This window comes from Gossypium arboreum, chromosome 6 (genome assembly GCF_025698485.1).
Source record: "Gossypium arboreum isolate Shixiya-1 chromosome 6, ASM2569848v2, whole genome shotgun sequence".
In the NCBI taxonomy this organism is placed as follows: domain Eukaryota; kingdom Viridiplantae; phylum Streptophyta; class Magnoliopsida; order Malvales; family Malvaceae; genus Gossypium; species Gossypium arboreum.
Window position 1 is genome coordinate 108,440,663 of NC_069075.1, and position 18,431 is coordinate 108,459,093.

Below are 18,431 nucleotides of genomic sequence, written 5' to 3' on the forward strand. Positions count from 1 at the left end.
TGTTTGTGTTTAAGTAATTTCCTCAAACCTTACATTAAATTAATTTTTCTAAATCTGAATTTTTTATTGATTGTGTTTGGAATTAATTAGTGGAATTTTATGCATTTTTTTATTTATACTCTAAGGCATGAGAGTGTCAAGCATGATAAGTCATTTTCAGAAAATAATTATTTTAGGTTGTCTCCTTGAACTGAAGCATTATCTTGAATTTTAAATTTACAAGTTTGACATAAAACCATAATTTTTTATAAGCTTTTGAGCCTATAAAGCATCTATTCTTTCGTGCTCATTTTAATTTTGTTGTGAGTAGAGGTGTTGGAATTCCAAAAATTAAGCAGATTTTTCTACCTTAGTTCTAGGAATTTCCTTGTACTATTAGCCATAATCTAATTACTCTTTTTTAGGGATAAGCTAATTTCTGGAGATTATTTCCTTTTTTATTTTTCCTATTATTCTTTAAAAGACTGTGTTCAGATTAGAAGAAATAAGAATTATTCTTCTTCCTAAACTTGTTCATGGTATCAGGGCATCAGGAATCCAGTTGATCCTACTCTTTCTTCTCTTTTCTTGTTCCGTTTTCTCTGTTAGAAACCCTACTCCTATGGGTGACACCGAAAATTCCTCTGAGACTGAGATCTTACAAATAACTCAAAATCATAGCCAAGGAATCTCACAAGGTGACCTTAACTCTTCTCTTATAATCACAAATTATCGATTAGATGAAAAAAATTTCCTGCAATGGTCACAATCTGTCCTTATGGTTATTCGTGGCCGAAGAAAAATTGGGTACATTAATGGACAAATTCCTCGACCAGCATCAACAGAATCTGGTTATGCAACTTGGGAGCTTAACAACTCAATGGTTATGGCTTGGCTTATGAATTTGATAGAAGGTCATATAAGCCGAACGTATCTTTTTTCAAAACTGCCAAAGAAATATGGGATGCAATCAAGGAGAATTACTTGGATCTTGGGAATGCTTCCCAAGTATTCGAGATCAAATTAAAGTTGAAAGATATTCGACAAGGAACACTTGAAGTCACTCAATATTACAACAACCTAAAGATCTTATGGCAGGAGTTAGACATGTATTATGTAACTGATTGGGGTAAGGGCTCGGAACACACCAAGTTCATGGATCATCTTAACAAAGAGCGTCTCTATGAGTTCCTAGCAGGACTAAATTGTGATCTTGATGAGGTCCGAGGATGAATACTAGGTAGAACTACACTGCCAACCATAGGAGAAGCATTTGCTGAAGTAAGGAGGGAAGAGAAACGGAGTCTTATTATGGTGGGAGACACAAGAGAACTAAAACCATTGACCATAGTTGGTCATCGTCCTTCCGAGAACTCTACTCTTATTTCAAGAGGCCCACAATCTCAAAGGTTCAAAGATGAAATTGATTCTAATTCAAATAGGCCATGGTGTAGCCACTGTAACCGGATTGGGCATACCAAAGAGAAATGCTTCAAACTCCATGGCTATTCTGAAAAAAAAATAGAAAAAAAACAAGGCAGCAATGATATCTACTATTGAAGAAGATGCTCAAGATGTTCGGTTAACCAAAACTCAACTTGAGCCTCTTCATAAACTACTCGGGACTCCTACAGCCAGTGGGTCACTAGCTATTCAAGGTACTACTTCAAATACTACACACGAACCTACCACAACTTCCTGGATACTAGACTCAGGTGCATCCCACCACATGATAGGTAATCTAAGTTTGTTTAACACCTATTTACCTTGTCATGATCACTCTCGGATTCGTATAGCTGATGGATCTTACTCGCCGGTGGATAGAATGGGGACAGTTAGACTTACTAAAAAAATTTCCCTTGATAAAGTTTTACATGTTCCAAATCTTTCCTGTAATTTACTCAAAATTAGCAAGCTTACTAAGGATGAAAAAGTACTTGTTGAATTTTCTGCTTTCGGTTGTGTGGTTCAAAAATAGGAATCGGGGAAGATGATTGGAACTGCTAAAGTTGATGATGGCTTATATGTTTAGAACAAAAACAGTTCATAAGAAGGGATGGCCTTATCTACATCAAAAGAAGATTCTATCATGCTATGGCACCGTAGACTAGGACACCCGAATTTCATGTACTTGAAGAAATTGTTTCCTCTACTATTTCTAAATAAGAAAATAAGTTCATTGAACTGTGAAGTTTTCCAACTGTCTAAACACACTCGTGTCTCTTATCCTTTGAAACCTTATGTTCAATCTCAACCTTTCTCTTTAATCCACAGTGATTTATGGGGAGCCAGTCGAGTAAAAAACATCACAGGGGCTAGGTGGTTCATAACTTCCATTGATGACCACACTAGAGTTTGTAAAGAAAAATTCGAAGTCTCTAGAGTCTTCCAAAATTTTCATTCAATGATTCGAACCCAGTTCAAATCAAATATTCACACCCTTAGAACTGATAATGGGAGAGAGTAATTTAATTCTATCCTAAGTCCTTATCTTTCTGAGCAAGGAATCATACATCAAAGTTCTTGTCCTAACAAGAGGTTTGCATGGGCCGGGCCAGGCCAGGCTCAACTAAAAAATTAGGCCTGTTTGCTAGGGCCGAGCCCGGCCTAACATGAAAAATGGGCCAAAAATTTTACCCAAGCTCGACTCGAATACGAATGTTTAAACTGGTGCCCGACCTGACCCGCCCATATTAATTTTTATATTAATTTTTATATAATTTTAAAATATATATAATACATCAAAATACTAAAAACATCAAAATAAATATTTCCCAAAAATTAAAAATAAATCTTAAAAATATATATACTTAAATAAAACTATGATAGATTCAACTTAACAAGAAAATGCCTCTAAAATAATAACAAAATTAACAAATGTCTTTAAAATAATAACAAAATTAACAATAAAATAATATTTATACAATATCCAAACAATAACAACAAAATAGTAGCAACATAATAGTAAAATGGTAGCAAAATAAGGAGAAAACAATAATAAAATAATATTAAAAAAAAAAGATTTTTTTTCTTTTATTGAATTCGGGCCGGGCCCGGGCCAAAAATGCCTTACCCAAGGCCTGACCTGTAACAGCCCGATTTTGGGGCTAGTAGGTATAGTTGTTTCCAGACCATGAATTTGACGCAGAAAATTTCATTTTTATTATATTTTTATGGTCTATAGTCTTATGGAACTATTATGTGAAAATCTCGTTCGAAAATTTTGACGTTTGGGGACTCAATTTAGTCAAAAGGACTAAATCGTAAAAAGTAAAAAAGTTGAGTTCTACTTGTTAAAGGTGTCCAATTGCTATGAGATTTTAAATTAGAGGTCCTTAGCTGGTAATTAGACCATTGGATAATTTAGTGACAAAAATGGGCATGAATAGGTAAAATTTCATGGTTATGCATTAAGGGCATTTTGGTCATTTGGTAAATAAAAGAATAAAAAGGGAAAAGAAAGTCAAAATTTGTGTCCATATTCTTCACCTTGGCCAAATTTTTTAAGGAGACCAAAGCTAGGGTTTCTTCAACTTTCAAGCTTAATTGTAAGTACATCCTAGTCCCGTTTTTAATGCTCTTTACATTTTTTGAAATCCTCATAACCCGATTTACCTATTTATACCATTTTTTTGAAGTAGATTTCATGTTTAAAAATTTACCCATGTGTGACATGCATGTATTTTGATGTTTGATGGAAGATATTGTATGTTTAAGGTGTGATAAACAACTTTTACTAAGTGATTTTTAGTGAAAATGCATAGAAAGGACTTATTTGTAAAATTTGTGAAAATGGGTAGTAGAAATGTGATTTGATGAAAAATTTGGGTTGCTATGAGCATGATTTAGGTTCGGCTAGGCTTGGGTAATAAAAAAAATGGATACATTTCATTTTACGAGCCTAAGGACTAAAATGTAAATATGTTAAACTTTATGGGAAAAAATGTAATTTTTCCATAAGTTGATTTTTGGATAGAATTGAGTAATTTGATAATTAAATAAGTTAAATTTCTATTATATATCAAGGAAAACGAGGTTTGGACCTTGATCTGGGGAAAAACAAGTTTATTGACGATTAAGTCCATTTCTTACTATTTTGTATCGAGGTAAGTTTGTGTGAAAATAATGCAATGTTTTATTCTATATTTAATGTTTAATATTGCATGAATTGTATGATTGTTTCTATGAAAATATTAAACAAAGTTTCGACGATGAGAAAATCCGGGTTGATCCTTAGGAATAGTTTAGGATCAAGTGACATGTCACTAGGAAACCATGTGTTATGTTATCTATGTGAATCTGGGTGTTGGTTATGTACGTCCTATCAGTGGTTGGGTAGTCCGACATGTGTTGCGGATACCTGGCAGCTTGTTTGAGTAGCCCGTATAGTTATGTCTTGACTGACAGCTTGTAAGAGTAGGCCCGTGATTAGCTCATGTGTGAGCCCCATGTGTTAAGAAGTATGAGGTAGCATTGGCTACATATGTGGCACTTATGTGCAAGACCTTCCATGTATCCGATAGTATTCCAAGTGTTCAACTGGTAATCCGGACAGTATGTCAAAGATGACAAAGTATGCAACTATGTTATGAGTTGGTAGAGGTATGTATGTAAAACTTATGAGTATGGACTTTAGTATGAGATGAAATCTTGGTAAGAATGCTAATGAGTAAGTTAAGCCTAAGATACATGATGATAATTTTGTTAACTTGTGTTGTGTAGTTATGTGATTAATGTATGATTTATGTGGCTTATTATTTGAATGCAAACTTGCTAAGCTTTAAAGTTTTACTCTCTTTTTCTTTCCATTCCTTAGAGTGTCGTCAAGCTAGCTTGGGAATTGAGGAACGTTGGAGCTTGATTCAAAATATCAAACGATTGTTTTGGGTACACTTGGTTTCAATATTTTTAGTATAGCATGTATAGGGACTTGGTCATTTTGTTATGTGCAGTATTGGTTTAGCCAAATGTGTTGGCATTGTAATGGTTAATGATTCATTTTGTATATTGCCATTGGAAGTTGGCTAATATTAATCTTATTGGTCATTGGTATGTTTATGTGATGTTTACGCATGATAGATGCTAGTATGAGCAAATGATGTATTGATATCTTGTTTGTGGCTGATTTGGTTGTATGTATATGCTTGGATTGGTGTTGCTTGTTGTTGTGTAGGTTGGTGCAAGTAAGGGTGGCAAAATGACCTGGAAAATAGCCTTATTTCTATCCACATGGGCAAAGACAAGGTCGTATGTCTCAGCAGTGTGACGGACACGGCCTAGAGACATGGGCGTGTGTCCAGGGCGTGTGAAGTTTGCATCTATTTTATGAAAAATTTCAAAAATTAAATTCGCCACACGGCCTAGCACACGGACGTGTGACTTGGCCGTGTGATTTCCTTTGGTGCATGACGTCATAAACAAAGAGTTACACGGGTTAGGGATATGGACGTGTGTGATCACATGGCCTACCCACACGGGCATGTCCCAAGACACACAGGCGTGTGACCCTGTTTTGATGAAAAATTTTCTAAATGTTTTAAAAATTTCTAAAGTTCTCGATTTAGTCTCGAAGCACTTTTAATGCATGTTTTAGGCCTCTAGGCTCATTTTAAGGACGATATGTTTGTAAATGACAAGTTTTAAATTTGGATGGAAATTTATGTTTCGGTTTTGTATGTTAGTTTGTGTTTAAGTCTGGTGATGCCTCGAACCCTGTTCCGGCGTTGGATACAGGTAAGGGGTGTTACAATTAGTGGTATCAGAGTTACGGTTTAGTCAGTTCTCGAGCTAACGTAGCATGTGTACGAGTCTAGCTATACATGCCATATATAAATTGTGATAGTGTGACGACTCCTGACAATTTTAAACTGTGTTTTCATATAGTAATCGAGCTGTGGCAGATGATATAGAAAGTAATGCACCGGATCCCGCCCAAGAGACGGAGCCAGTTGAGAGTAGACCCATAACTGTGAGTCAAGAAGGAGAGGCTCAGAAGGCTTCTTCTGGATGATGAATGAGTGGTTCTCAGGGTTCGTTTGAACAAACCTGACCGCTCAACAACAACATGCTCCACCCCCTCCTAATCCTCAACCTATACCCATAGTGCCTCAAGGTATGGACTTTATGAGATTAAATAGAACCCCTGTTGATAAGATCAGAAAGTAAGGGGCTGAAGAATTTAGAGCAAATCCGATGATGATCCCGAAAAAGCAGAATTTTGGCTCGAGAATTCTATTAAGAGTGTTCGATGAATTATCTTGTACACCTGACGAATGCTTGAAATGTGCTATATCTTTACTGAGGGACACAACATATCACTGGTGGAAGACACTATTATCTATGGTTCTGAAAGAGAGGGTTACATGGAAATTCTTTCAGGAGGAGTTTCGAAAGAAGTATATCAATGAGCAATTCATCGATCAGAAGCGTAAAGAATTTCTTAAGTTGAAAGAGAGTTTATTTGGCTCAGCAAGTATGATAGAGAGTGTGTTTCCTCCGAAGCTATTATGTGTAAAAGGTTTGAAGACAGGCTTAATGAATACATCAGATTGTTAGTGGGTATTCTTGAGCTGAAAGAATTTTTTGTACTCGTAAATCGGGCTTGTAAAGCAGAGGAACTAACCAAAGAAAAGAGAAAAGTTGAGTCTGAGGCTAGAGATGCAAGAAAAAGACTGATGGGTAAGTCGTTCCAATCTTAGTCAAAGAAATCTAGAGAGATACATTCTCGTTCTCATGCTTCAGTTGGGTTCTCAAATAGAAACCGTGGAAATCAGTATTTAAGTTATAAAGCTTAGACTACTTCTATTGCGAGCATTGGTAATCAACCAAATAGATCTAGATGCCCATATTGTGGAATATGTCACCCCGGAAGTGCCGAATGAATGACAGAACTTGTTTTAAGTGTGGTTTCCATGATCACTTCATTAAAGATTGCCCCGATATGACAGAAAAAGAAAGGTTTTAAAGTACAAGGTTGAGTAATATTGCTTCTAGAGGGAGTCCCTCGAGAAATACCGAGAATGGAGATAGCAGCAAAAATGTGACGAAGGATTCAGTTGGGAGATCCGATGCTAGAGCACTGACTAAAGCTTATGCCATTAGTGCTCGTGAGGATGCATCTTCTCCCGATGTTATCACCAGTACTTTTTTATCTTTATGATACTACTATTATTGCTTTGATTGACCCAGGATCTACCCATTCATATGTATGCATAAATTTGGTAATTGGTAAGAATATGTCTGTTGAGTCTACGGAATTTATGATTAAGGTGTCAAACCCTTTAGGCAATCATGTATTAGTTGATAAAGTATGCAAGAAATGTCCTTTGATGATTAAAGGTCACTGTTTTCTGGCTGACTTGATGTTGCTACCGTTTGATCAATTTAATGTTATTTTGGGTATGGATTGGTTGACTATGCATAATGCTATAGTAAATTCTAGACGAAAAGTCATTGAATTGAAATGTGAAAATGGTGAAATTTTTCGAGTTAAATCGGATGAGTCAGATAGATTGCTAATTGTGATTTCTTCGATGTCTGCTCAGAAATGTATAAGAAAAGGTTGTGAAGCCTATCTTGCCTATGTGTTGAATACAAAAGAATCTGAATTGAAAATTGAATCAGTGCCAGTAGTGTGTGAATATTCGGATGTGTTCCTAGAAGAATTTCCAGGTTTGCCTCCAATTAGAAAAGTTGAGTTTAGTATTGATTTGGTCCCTAGGACTACGCCGATATCGATAACTCCATATAGGATGGCCCCGACTGAATTGAAAGAGTTGAAAACTTAGTTGCAAGAATTGACAGATAAAGGTTTTGGAGACCTAGTTTTTCGCCCTTGGGTGCACCGGTATTGTTTGTAAAGAAGAAAGACGGATCTATGAGACTTTGTATCGATTATCAATAGCTTAATAAAGAGACCATACTCGAGAATTGATGACTTGTTTGATCAGCTGAAAGGGGCAACAGTGTTTTCAAAGATAGATTTGAGAGTCAGATACTACCAGTTACGAGTTAAGGAGTCGGATGTGGCAAAGACTGCCTTTAGAACAAGGTGCGGGCACTATGAATTTCTTGTTATCCCTTTCGGACTAACAAATGCTCCTGCAGTTTTTATGGACTTAATGAACCGAATTTTCCAACCATATTTAGATTAGTTTATGGTTGTTTTTATTGACGACATACTGATTTATTCTCGAGATGAGACAGAGCATGCAGAGCTCTTGAGAACTATTTTGCAGACTTCGAGAGAAAATCAGCTATATGCTAAGTTTAGTAAAAGTGAGTTTTGGCTTCAAGAAGTCAGATTTTTAAGACACATTGTTTTAGGTGATGGTATCTAAGTTTATCCGAGCAAGATTTCTGCTATTGTTGAGTGGAAACTACCAAAGAATGTATCTAAGGTTAGAAGCTTTTTGGGATTAACCAGTTATTACAGACGACTTGTTAAAAGATTTTCTATGATCGCTACTCCTATGACAAGATTGCTGCAAAAAGATGTTAGTTCGAGTGGTCTGAAAAATGTCAACAAAGTTTTGAGAAATTGAAGGCATTATTAACTGAGGCACCAGTTTTAGTACAACCTGAATCGGGGAAAGAGTTTGCAATTTATAGTGATGCATCATTAAATGAATTAGGATGTATGTTGATGCAAGAGGGCAAAGTGATAGCTTATGCCTCGAGACAGCTGAAACAACACGAAAAGAACTACCCAACGCATGATTTAGAGTTGGCTGCCATTGTGTTTGCCTTGAAGATTTGGAGACATCATTTGTATGGTGAGAAATGTCATGTCTTTACCAATCATAAAAGTGTAAGTATCTAATGACTCAAAAAGATTTGAAATTGCAACAACGGAAATGGCTTGAGTTATTAAAAGACTATGAGCTTGTGATCGATTATCATCCAGGAAAGGCAAATGTAGTGGCTGATGCTTTAAGTAGGAAATCTTTGTTTTCTTTGAGGACCATGGATAAACAGTTGACTTTATCCGATAATGGTTCAATTCCAGCCGAGTTGAGAGATAGACCGGTGTTTCTTCAGCAGATTTCCGAAGCTCAAAAGTATGACAGTGAGTTGCAAGCCAAGAGAATTCAGTGTAAATCGAGCGATAATTCAGAATTTCAGATTGACTCTGATAATTATTTGAGATTTCAAGATAGGATATGTGTTCCTAAAGATATAGAGTTGATTCAGAAGATTCTTAATGAAGCACATAGTGGTTATTTGTCTATTCATCAGGGTTGTACAATGTATTGTGATTTGAGGAAAATGTATTGGTGGTCAGGCATGAAACGAGATATCTCAGATTTGGTTTTGAAATGTTTAATTTGTCAAAAAGTAAAGGCCAAACACCAAGTACCCTTAGGTTTTCTTCAACCTGTGATGGTTCCTGAGTGGAAATGGGACAGAATTACCATGGATTTTGTGACAGATTTACGATTGACTCCGAAAAAGAAGGATGTTGTTTGGGTTGTCGTGGACAGATTAATGAAATCAGCTCATTTTATACCGGTACATACTGATTACTCACTTGATAAGCTTGTTGATTTGTACATTGCTGAAATTGTTAGACTTCATGGATATTTCTATTAAATCGGATAGAGATCCGAGGTTCACTTCGCAGTTTTGGAAAAAGTTGCAAGAAACTTTGGGTACGAAATTGAATTTTAGTACAGCTTTCCATCCACAAACTGACAGTCAATCCGAGAGAGTAATTCAGATTTTAGAAGATATGCTCCGATATTGTGTTCTAGAATTCCAAGCTAGTTGGGAAAAATATCTACCGTTGGTTGAATTTGCCTACAATAACAGTTTTCAGTCGAGCATAAAGATAGTGCCTTATGATGCATTGTATGGCCAAAAATTCCGAACTCCATTGTACTGGACAGAGCTCAGAGAAAGTCAGATTCACAGGGTCAACTTAGTTAGAGAAACTGAAGAAAAAGTACGGGTGATCCGTGATTGTTTGAAAGCTGCTTCAGATAGACAAAAGTCCTACGCAGATTTGAAAAGAAAAGAGATTGAATTTCAGATTGGTGATAAGGTATTTTTGAAAGTATCTCCATGGAAGAAAATTCTAAGATTTGGCTCTAAAGGCAAGTTAAGTCTGCGATTTATTGGGCCTTATGAAATTACCGAGAGAATAGGACCGGTAGCATATCGGTTAGCTTTGCCATCTGTATTGAAGAGGATCCACGTCTTTCATGTGTCTATATTGTGCCATTATAGATCAGACCCATCGCATGTGATTTCACTAACAGAAGTTGAGATTCGTCCGGATATGACTTACGGTGAGGAACCGATCAAGATATTAACGCAGGAAGTAAAACAGTTGAGAAATAAAAATATAGCTCTTGTGAAAGTGTTGTGGCAAAGACATGGGATTGAAGAGGCTACTTGGGAGCTCGGGGAGGCAATGAGAAAATAGTATCCAAACATATTTTTCGGTAATATTTTTGGGGACGAAAATCCCTAAAAAGAGAGAGAGTTGTAATAGCTTGATTTTGGGGCTAGTCAGAATAGTGGTTTCGGGACCACGAATTCAACATAGAAAAATTTATTTTTATTATATTTTTATGGTCTATAGCTTTATGGAACTATTTTGTGAAAATCTCGTTAAAAAATTTTGGCGTTTGGGCACTCAATTTAGTCAAAAGGACTAAATTGTAAAAAGTGGAAAAGTTGAGTTCTACTTGTTAAAGGTGTCCAATTGTTATGAGATTTTAAATTAGAGGTCCTTATTTGGTAATTAGACCATTGGATAATTTAGTGGACAAAAACGGGCAGGAATAGGTAAAATTTGAAAGTTATACATTCAGGGGCATTTTGGTCATTTGGTAAATAAAAGAATAAAAAGGGAAAAGTCAAAATTGGTTTCCATCTTCTTCACCTTGGCCGAATTTTGCAAGGAGACCATAGTTAGGGTTTCTTCAACTTTCAATCTTGATTGTAAGTACATTCTAGTCCCGTTTTTAATGCTCTTTATATTTTTTGAAGTTCTCGTAACCCGATTTACCTATTTCTACCATTATTTTGAAGTAAGGTTCATGTTTAAATATTTACCCGTGTGTGACATGAATGTATTTTGATGTTTGATGGAAGATATTGTATGTTTAAGGTGTGATAAACAACTTTTACTAAGTGATTTTTAGTGAAAATGCATAAAAATGACTTATTTGTAAAAGTTGTGAAAATGGGTAGTATAAATGTGATTTGATGAAAAATGTGGGTTGCTATGAGCATGATTTGGGTTCGGCTAGGCTTAGGTAACAAAGAAAATGGATACATTTCATTTTACGAGCCTAAGGACTAAAATGTAAATATGTTAAAGTTTAAGGGAAAAACTTTCGTTTTGCCATAAGTTGATTTCTGGACAGTATTGAGTAATGTGATAATTAAATAAGTTAAATTTGCTATTAGAGATCAAGAAAAACGAAGTTCAGACCTTAATCGAGGGAAAAACAAGGTTATTGATGATTAGGTCCATTTCATACTATTTTGTACCGAGGTAAGTTTGTGTGAAAATAATGCAATGTTGTATTATATATTTAATGTTTAATACTGCATGAATTGTATGATTGTTTCGATGGAAATATTCAACGAAGTTTCAACAATGAGAAAATCCCGGTTGAACCTTAGGAATAGTTTAGGATACAAGTGACATGTCACTAGGAAACCATGTGTTATGTTCTCTATGTGAATTCGGGTACTGGTCATGTACGTCTTACCAATGGCTGGGTAGTTCGACATGTGTTGCGGATACTTGAGAGCTTATGTGAGCAGCCCGTGTAGTTACGTCTTGACTAACAGCTTGTGAGAGCAGGCCCATGATTAGCTCGTGTGTGAGCCCCATGTGTTAAGAGATATGAGGTAGCATTGGCTACAAATGTGGCACTTATGTGGAAGACCTTCCGTGTATCCGATAGTATTCCAAGTGTTCAATAGGTAATCCGAAGAGTATGTCAAAGATGACAAAGTATGCAACTATGTTATGAGTTGGTACAGGTATGTATGTAAACCTCAAGAGTATGGACTTTAGTATGAGATGAACTCTTGGTAAGAATGCTACTAAGTAAGCTAAGCCTAAGAAACATGACGATAATTACGTTAACTTTTGTTGTGTAGTTATATGATTAATGTATGGTTTATGTTGCTTATTGTTTTCATGCAAACTAATTAAGCTTTAAAGCTTACTCCCTTTTTCTTTCCATTCCTTATAGTGTCGCCAAACTAGCTCGGGGATTGAGGAATGTCAAAGCTCGATTCACACTATCAAACAATTGTTTTGGGTACACTTGGTTTCAATATTTTGAGTATGGCACATATAGGGACTTGGTCATTTTGTTATGTGTCATATTATTTTTGCCAAATGTGTTGGCATTTTAATGGTTAATGATTCATTTTGTATATTGCTATTGGAAGTTGGCTAATATTAATCTTATTGGTCATTGGTATGTTTATGCGATGTTTACGCATGATAGATGTTAGTATGTGCAAATGATGTATCGATATCTTGTTTGTGGCTGATTTGGTTGTATGTATTTGTTTGGATTGGTGTTGCTTGTTGTTGTGTAGGTTGGTTCAAGTAAGGGTGGCAAAATGGCTTGGCAAATAGCCTTATTTTTGTCCATACGGGCAGAGACACGGCTGTGTGTCATAGCAGTATGAAGGACACGGCCTAGGGTGTGAATGCCCGATTTAGGGCCTAGTCGGAATAGTGGTCTCGGGACCACAAATCTGAAGTTGAGAAATTATTTTATTATTATTTTGGAGTCATAGCATGTTTATATTAGTACATGAAAAATTTGGTAAGTTAATTTTGACGTTTGTGAGCCTGATTGTGAAAAAGGACTAAATCGTATAAAGTGTAAAAGTCCTTAATTGATAGCTAAAGGTGTTAAATAGCTAGAGAACCTAAATTGGGGGCCTTTAAAGGGCAATTAGACCCTTAGAAATAGGGTGGCCGACCATAGGAGACATGTGTGGTCAAAAATTTCAATTTTTGGTAGGATTAGGTGACCAATTTTGACTAAAATAGAAAATAGAAAAAGGAAATGATATCACCCTATTTCCCATTTCTTCTTAGCTAAAGATATCATCCATTTTTGGGGTTTTAAGCTTCAAAAATTTTCAGCAACTTGAAGCACTCACAAGTGATCCTAATGGCTTTTCTAAAATATTTTTGTACTTTTGGGACCCTTAAAGCATGAGTTTTCAAATAAGGGTGTTATCTTGCAAAATGATCAAGAGTTTAGGATTTTTCCATGAAAGAATTTGTGTTGTTTTTTGAGTTTTTATGGAATAAAATAAGTCTTGGTTGTCTTATAAACAACTTTTGTGAAAGGTGTTAGCATGAAAACACCTAAAGGGACTATTTTGCATAAGTTGCAAAATAAGTGATAAGTGTGTGAAATAGTGGGAATTTTAGGTTGCTATAAGAGTAAAAAGAGTTCAGCTAAGCTTAAGAGGCAAAGAAATTCGATAAAATTGATTTTCGGGCATAGGGTTAAAATGGTCATTTTGCCAAATTCTAGGGGAAAATGGTTATTTTACCGAAAATGTGAATTTTCAATTGCCTAATTATAATTAGTGACTAAACGAGTGTATCTTTCTAATATATATCAAGAATTGTCAAATCCGAGCCAAAACCGGGGGAAAGCGAAGCAAATCGACTAAACTGTATAGTCGCTACATTTTGAATCTGAGGTAAGTTGTATGTAAATAATATAACTACATTGCTACTATCCGTATTTGAATTGTCATTGAATAGATATGGCATGAATTGCTTGATTTCAAGATTGAGAATGCGTAATGATTATTGAGATAGTAGAATTCTCGTTGAGACCTTAGGAAGTAAACCGGATATTCATGTCGTATCACTTGAGTCATTTGTGTGAGCTAGTGTAAGATATGTTTGGGACATGCATCGGTCACATTATGAGAGCCAGTGTAAGATCATGTTTGGGACATGGTTTCGGCATTGAGACGAGTGCTAGTGTAAGACATGTCTGGGACATGCATCAGCCTCGGGATGTAAGCCAGTATAAGACATGTCTGGGACATGCATCGGCAACGAGATGTGTCAATGTAAGACCATGTCTAGGGCATAGCATCGGCATAGTTATGTGAGAGCTAGTGTAAGACCATGTCTGGGACATGGCATTGGCAAGACCATGTCTGGGACATGGCATTGGCACTTTACCCATGATTGAGGCCTATGGAATATTCGGTAGTGTTCAGTATGGTTCAACGGTGAAAGTTATAAATTTAATTTAATGAGAAAAGTATAATCGTATTGTGAGTATTACAAGTACGTAAGTGATACATATGTATAAGATGAAAACTCATTGTATATGCTATGTGATTTGGATGAAGAAAAGAGTAAGTCATGCTTATGCCCACTTTGGTATCATAAGTTGTTGGTAAATTGTAGACTTATTGTTGTATATTTATTTGTATGCAACTTACTAAGCTTTACACTTACTCCTTTCCTTTCCATTTCTTTCAATGCCGCCTAACTAGCTTAAGGATCAACGGAAGTCAGAGATATCGATCACACTATCAGCCGAAACATTCGGTATAGTTGGATTTATATTTTTGAATATGGCATGTATAGGATTAGAACTTATTATTTTGAATCTTGGAGATTTGGTCAAATGTGTTGGCTTGGGATAGATCCCACACTTAGTATTAAGCCATGAATGATGGCTAATATTTATTTTGAGTTTATAAAAGTTGCATTTACATGGTTGAATGAATGTCTATTGTGGCTGATTTGCTTTTGGAAATTATGCTTGTTTTGGTATTGGCTGGTATTTTCGTGAAAATAGATATGCAAGGGTGGCAATAAGGTTTGGTAAATAGCCTTATATTGCCCACTCGGGTAGACACATAGATGTGTGTCTAGGCCGTGTGTGACACACTGTCAGCCCTATGGGCGTATGGTCCGGTTGTGTGACCCCTGCATGTAAAAATTTCAAATCAGTATGCATGATAATAAACATACGGGCAGAGACACGGCCGTGTGTCTCAGCCGTATGGGGGACACGGCCTAGTACACGAGCGTGTGCCTTGGGTGTGTGACAATTTAGGAATGCTGACGTTAGAAACAGAATACCCAGGTTTTTGCACACGGGTTAAGACACGGGTGTGTTGTGGCCGTGTGAGGGACATGGGACATTGACACGGGCGTGTGTCTGACAGTGTGAAAACCCCTGTAGGTGTGAATTAGAATTTAATTCCACATGAGTGTGGGACACGGGCGTGTCCCAGGGTGCTTAGGTCGTGTGAGCCACACAGACCACCAGGATAACCACATTGAAATGGTCACACGGGCCTGTCACCCTTCCACACGGGCGTGTGCCCTATTTTAAGGAAAATTTCTTAAGGTTGGTTTAAGGACCCAGAATGGTTCCGAATAGTTTTTAACGGTCGATTTGGGGCTCGTATGCCCATAATAAGAAGTTTAAAGTAGAAATTGAAAAATTTTAAATTTGGACCAAGTCTCGATGACTTGAAACTGTTTGTATGCATGAGATAAAGTTAGGTAATGCCTCATACTTCGACCCGGCGTGGGTTACGGGTATAGGGTGTTACATAGGGACATGGGCGTATGTCCAGGGCGTGTGAAGTCTGTACCTATTTCATGAAAAATTTTGAAAATTAAATTCACCACACGGCCTAGTGCACAGGCGTGTGACTTGGCCGTGTGATTTCCTTTGGTGCATGACGTCATAAACAAAGAGTTACATGGGTTAGCTACACGGGCGTATGTGATCACACGGCCTACCCACATAGGCGTGTCCCAAGCCACACGGGCCTGTGACCCTGTTTTGATGAAAAATTTTCTAAATGTTTTAAAAATTTCTAAAGCTCTCAATTTAGTCCCAAACCACTTTTAATGCATGTTTTGAGCCTCGTAGGCTCATTTTAGGGAAGATATGTTTGTAAATGACAAGTTTTAAATTTGGATAGAAATTTATGTCTCGATTTTGTATGTTAGTTTGTGTTTAAGTCCGGTGATGTGACAGCCCAAAATTGACCCTAGTCGGGAAATGGTTTCGGGACCACCAAACCGAGGCATAAAAATAATCTAATATTCATTTTGATGCCTATAATATGTGTTAATTCATGTGTGACATTTTTGATGTTTTGATTTAGGGTTTTAAATGTGAATTTCACTAAAAAGTACCTAGTAGTAAACTTTGAAAATAGGATAGGGAAATGTGTGATGACTAGTTGATCATGCATGCAAAAATGAGGGGTTTGCATGTCAAATTTCCCTAAACTAAAGCCTAGTGGCCGGCCATGACAAAGAATTATGGGCAAAACATGTCATAGACATGTTTTGTTGGTGCATCATGGGAGGAAACAATAAAATAAAAAGTTAGTAATAAGAAATGAAAAAAAAAAGGGAGATCATCATTCATGTTCTTGCTAGCGAAACTAGGAAGGAAAAGAGAGAAAGAAAAACTTCATCCTTGGGTTCTTCTTGGCCGCTTTGAAAGGAGAAAGGTTGAAGATATTCTACCATACTTGCATCTAAGTTAAGGTATGTTTGATGATGTTCCATGAGATGCATGCATGTTTTAGTTGTTAGCTTGAGTTCTACCTAGCCCCATGGTCTAAATCTTGCTATGTGATAGAGATGATACTCGGCCATGGATGTATCATTCTTGCTTGGTGTTGATGTTGTGTTGATGAGATATTAAGTGATTTTTGAAAACCATGTTGAAATTTGATTAAGTGGGGTGAGTATGGTTTTCGGCTATAAAAGATTAATAAGGGTGATGGTTGTGTTTCATGCTAAACTTAGATAAATAATGGTAGTTTGCTTACATCTTGATATCTATGAGTTCCTTTCTTGGTTCTACCATAGACCCACGAAGTATATGTTTATGTGGTGCTGTTGGAGATTATGATAGAAGCTAATGAGTGAGAGTTTGATAGATACTATGAGGTTAAACTTCATGAGATTGTAAGCTTGTAAGTTGGATGATGAAATCCATGCTTTGTGAAGGTAAATGGTGTGGAAGGAGCATTCGCCATGATGAAAATATATGAGATAGTTATAATCAACTTGAGATTCTACCCTTGCACCTACATGTATATATGTTGCACATGATGTATTGGTATGACATATATACTATCTCAAGGTATATATTTGCATATGATGATGTTTGGTTATGAAATAAATGATGGATGCGTATTGAGTTACAATATGGAATCGTTAGTTAGTAAAATGTATGCTGTTTTTGTGTGGTATTAAGTGTATAATTGGCCTCAACATGGACATGCATATTCGCCACATGAAGGGGGTTGGTGTGCATGCATTCGGTTAGAGGCAAGCATATTGATGCCTATTCTTGGCTTGGAAAATTCGCTAAGGAGAGTACTAACTAATGTGTTGAATTCGATTCGTGATTTCGTACACATGTGACTCTAATGTCTAATGTATATAAGGGCTAAGTACCTTGAGCTTCACTTTGATGTTTGAATGAATTGTATTGAATTGCTTGTTGTGATTAAAAATTGTGCATGACCATTGTGTATTTGAGCTAAAGGATGGCCATATGACCATTTAAACTCCTTGTCATATTCGGCCATAAGCTATCATAACGAGATTTTAATAAGTTAAATTTGTGTGAATTAGCTCAAGAGCTTAGAGGACCACAGTTGGATAAGGGAAAGGAAAAAGTGATCGAATAGTCGTCGAAATCGTTCGACAACATCCGAGGTAAATCTTCGAGTAATGACCCTACTTGAATTATATTGAAATGATTTGTCATATTATGGCGGACAGCCGAATGTGCGTAGGGACTAAGTTATAAAGTCAATTGAAATCATGCTCTTTGTGTGTGGCTATTGAGCCGAAATTGGAAAGGTTTGATAAATGTTTTGTGTTTGAGCCTTAGTAACGAGAATGAAATATGGATGTGTCGTGATTATTGATATATGTGTACATGAGCATTTGAATGATACCGGGCTAAGTCCCGAAGGCATTTATCTAGTGATTATATCCGGGCTAAGACCGAAGGCATTCGTATGAAGTTGTTATATCCGGCTAAGACCAAGGCATTTGTGCAAGTTACCAAATCCGGGTTAAGACCCGAAGGCAATTGTGCTTGTGGTTATATCCGGCTAAATTCCGAAGAGACTCGGTTTGAAGGTGAGCGTTTTGGTGCTGTAATAAATTCAATTAATACGCTCGAAAAACCCATACGATAAGGTATGTTTACATGTGCATCGGAAAAGTCGATCCGTTTGAAATAGTATTCGTTCAATCGACTAATGAACTTTCGGCTCTTAGATAGGTTGATACCTTGTGTGTATATGTTGATGAAGTGTGAAGTAAGTATGATTATGAGAATGTGTATTAATAAAGTGATTCATTTAGCTATGTGAATGTAATACTTTAGTCAAAGCTGATTTCATTACTTGAGACTTACTAAGCA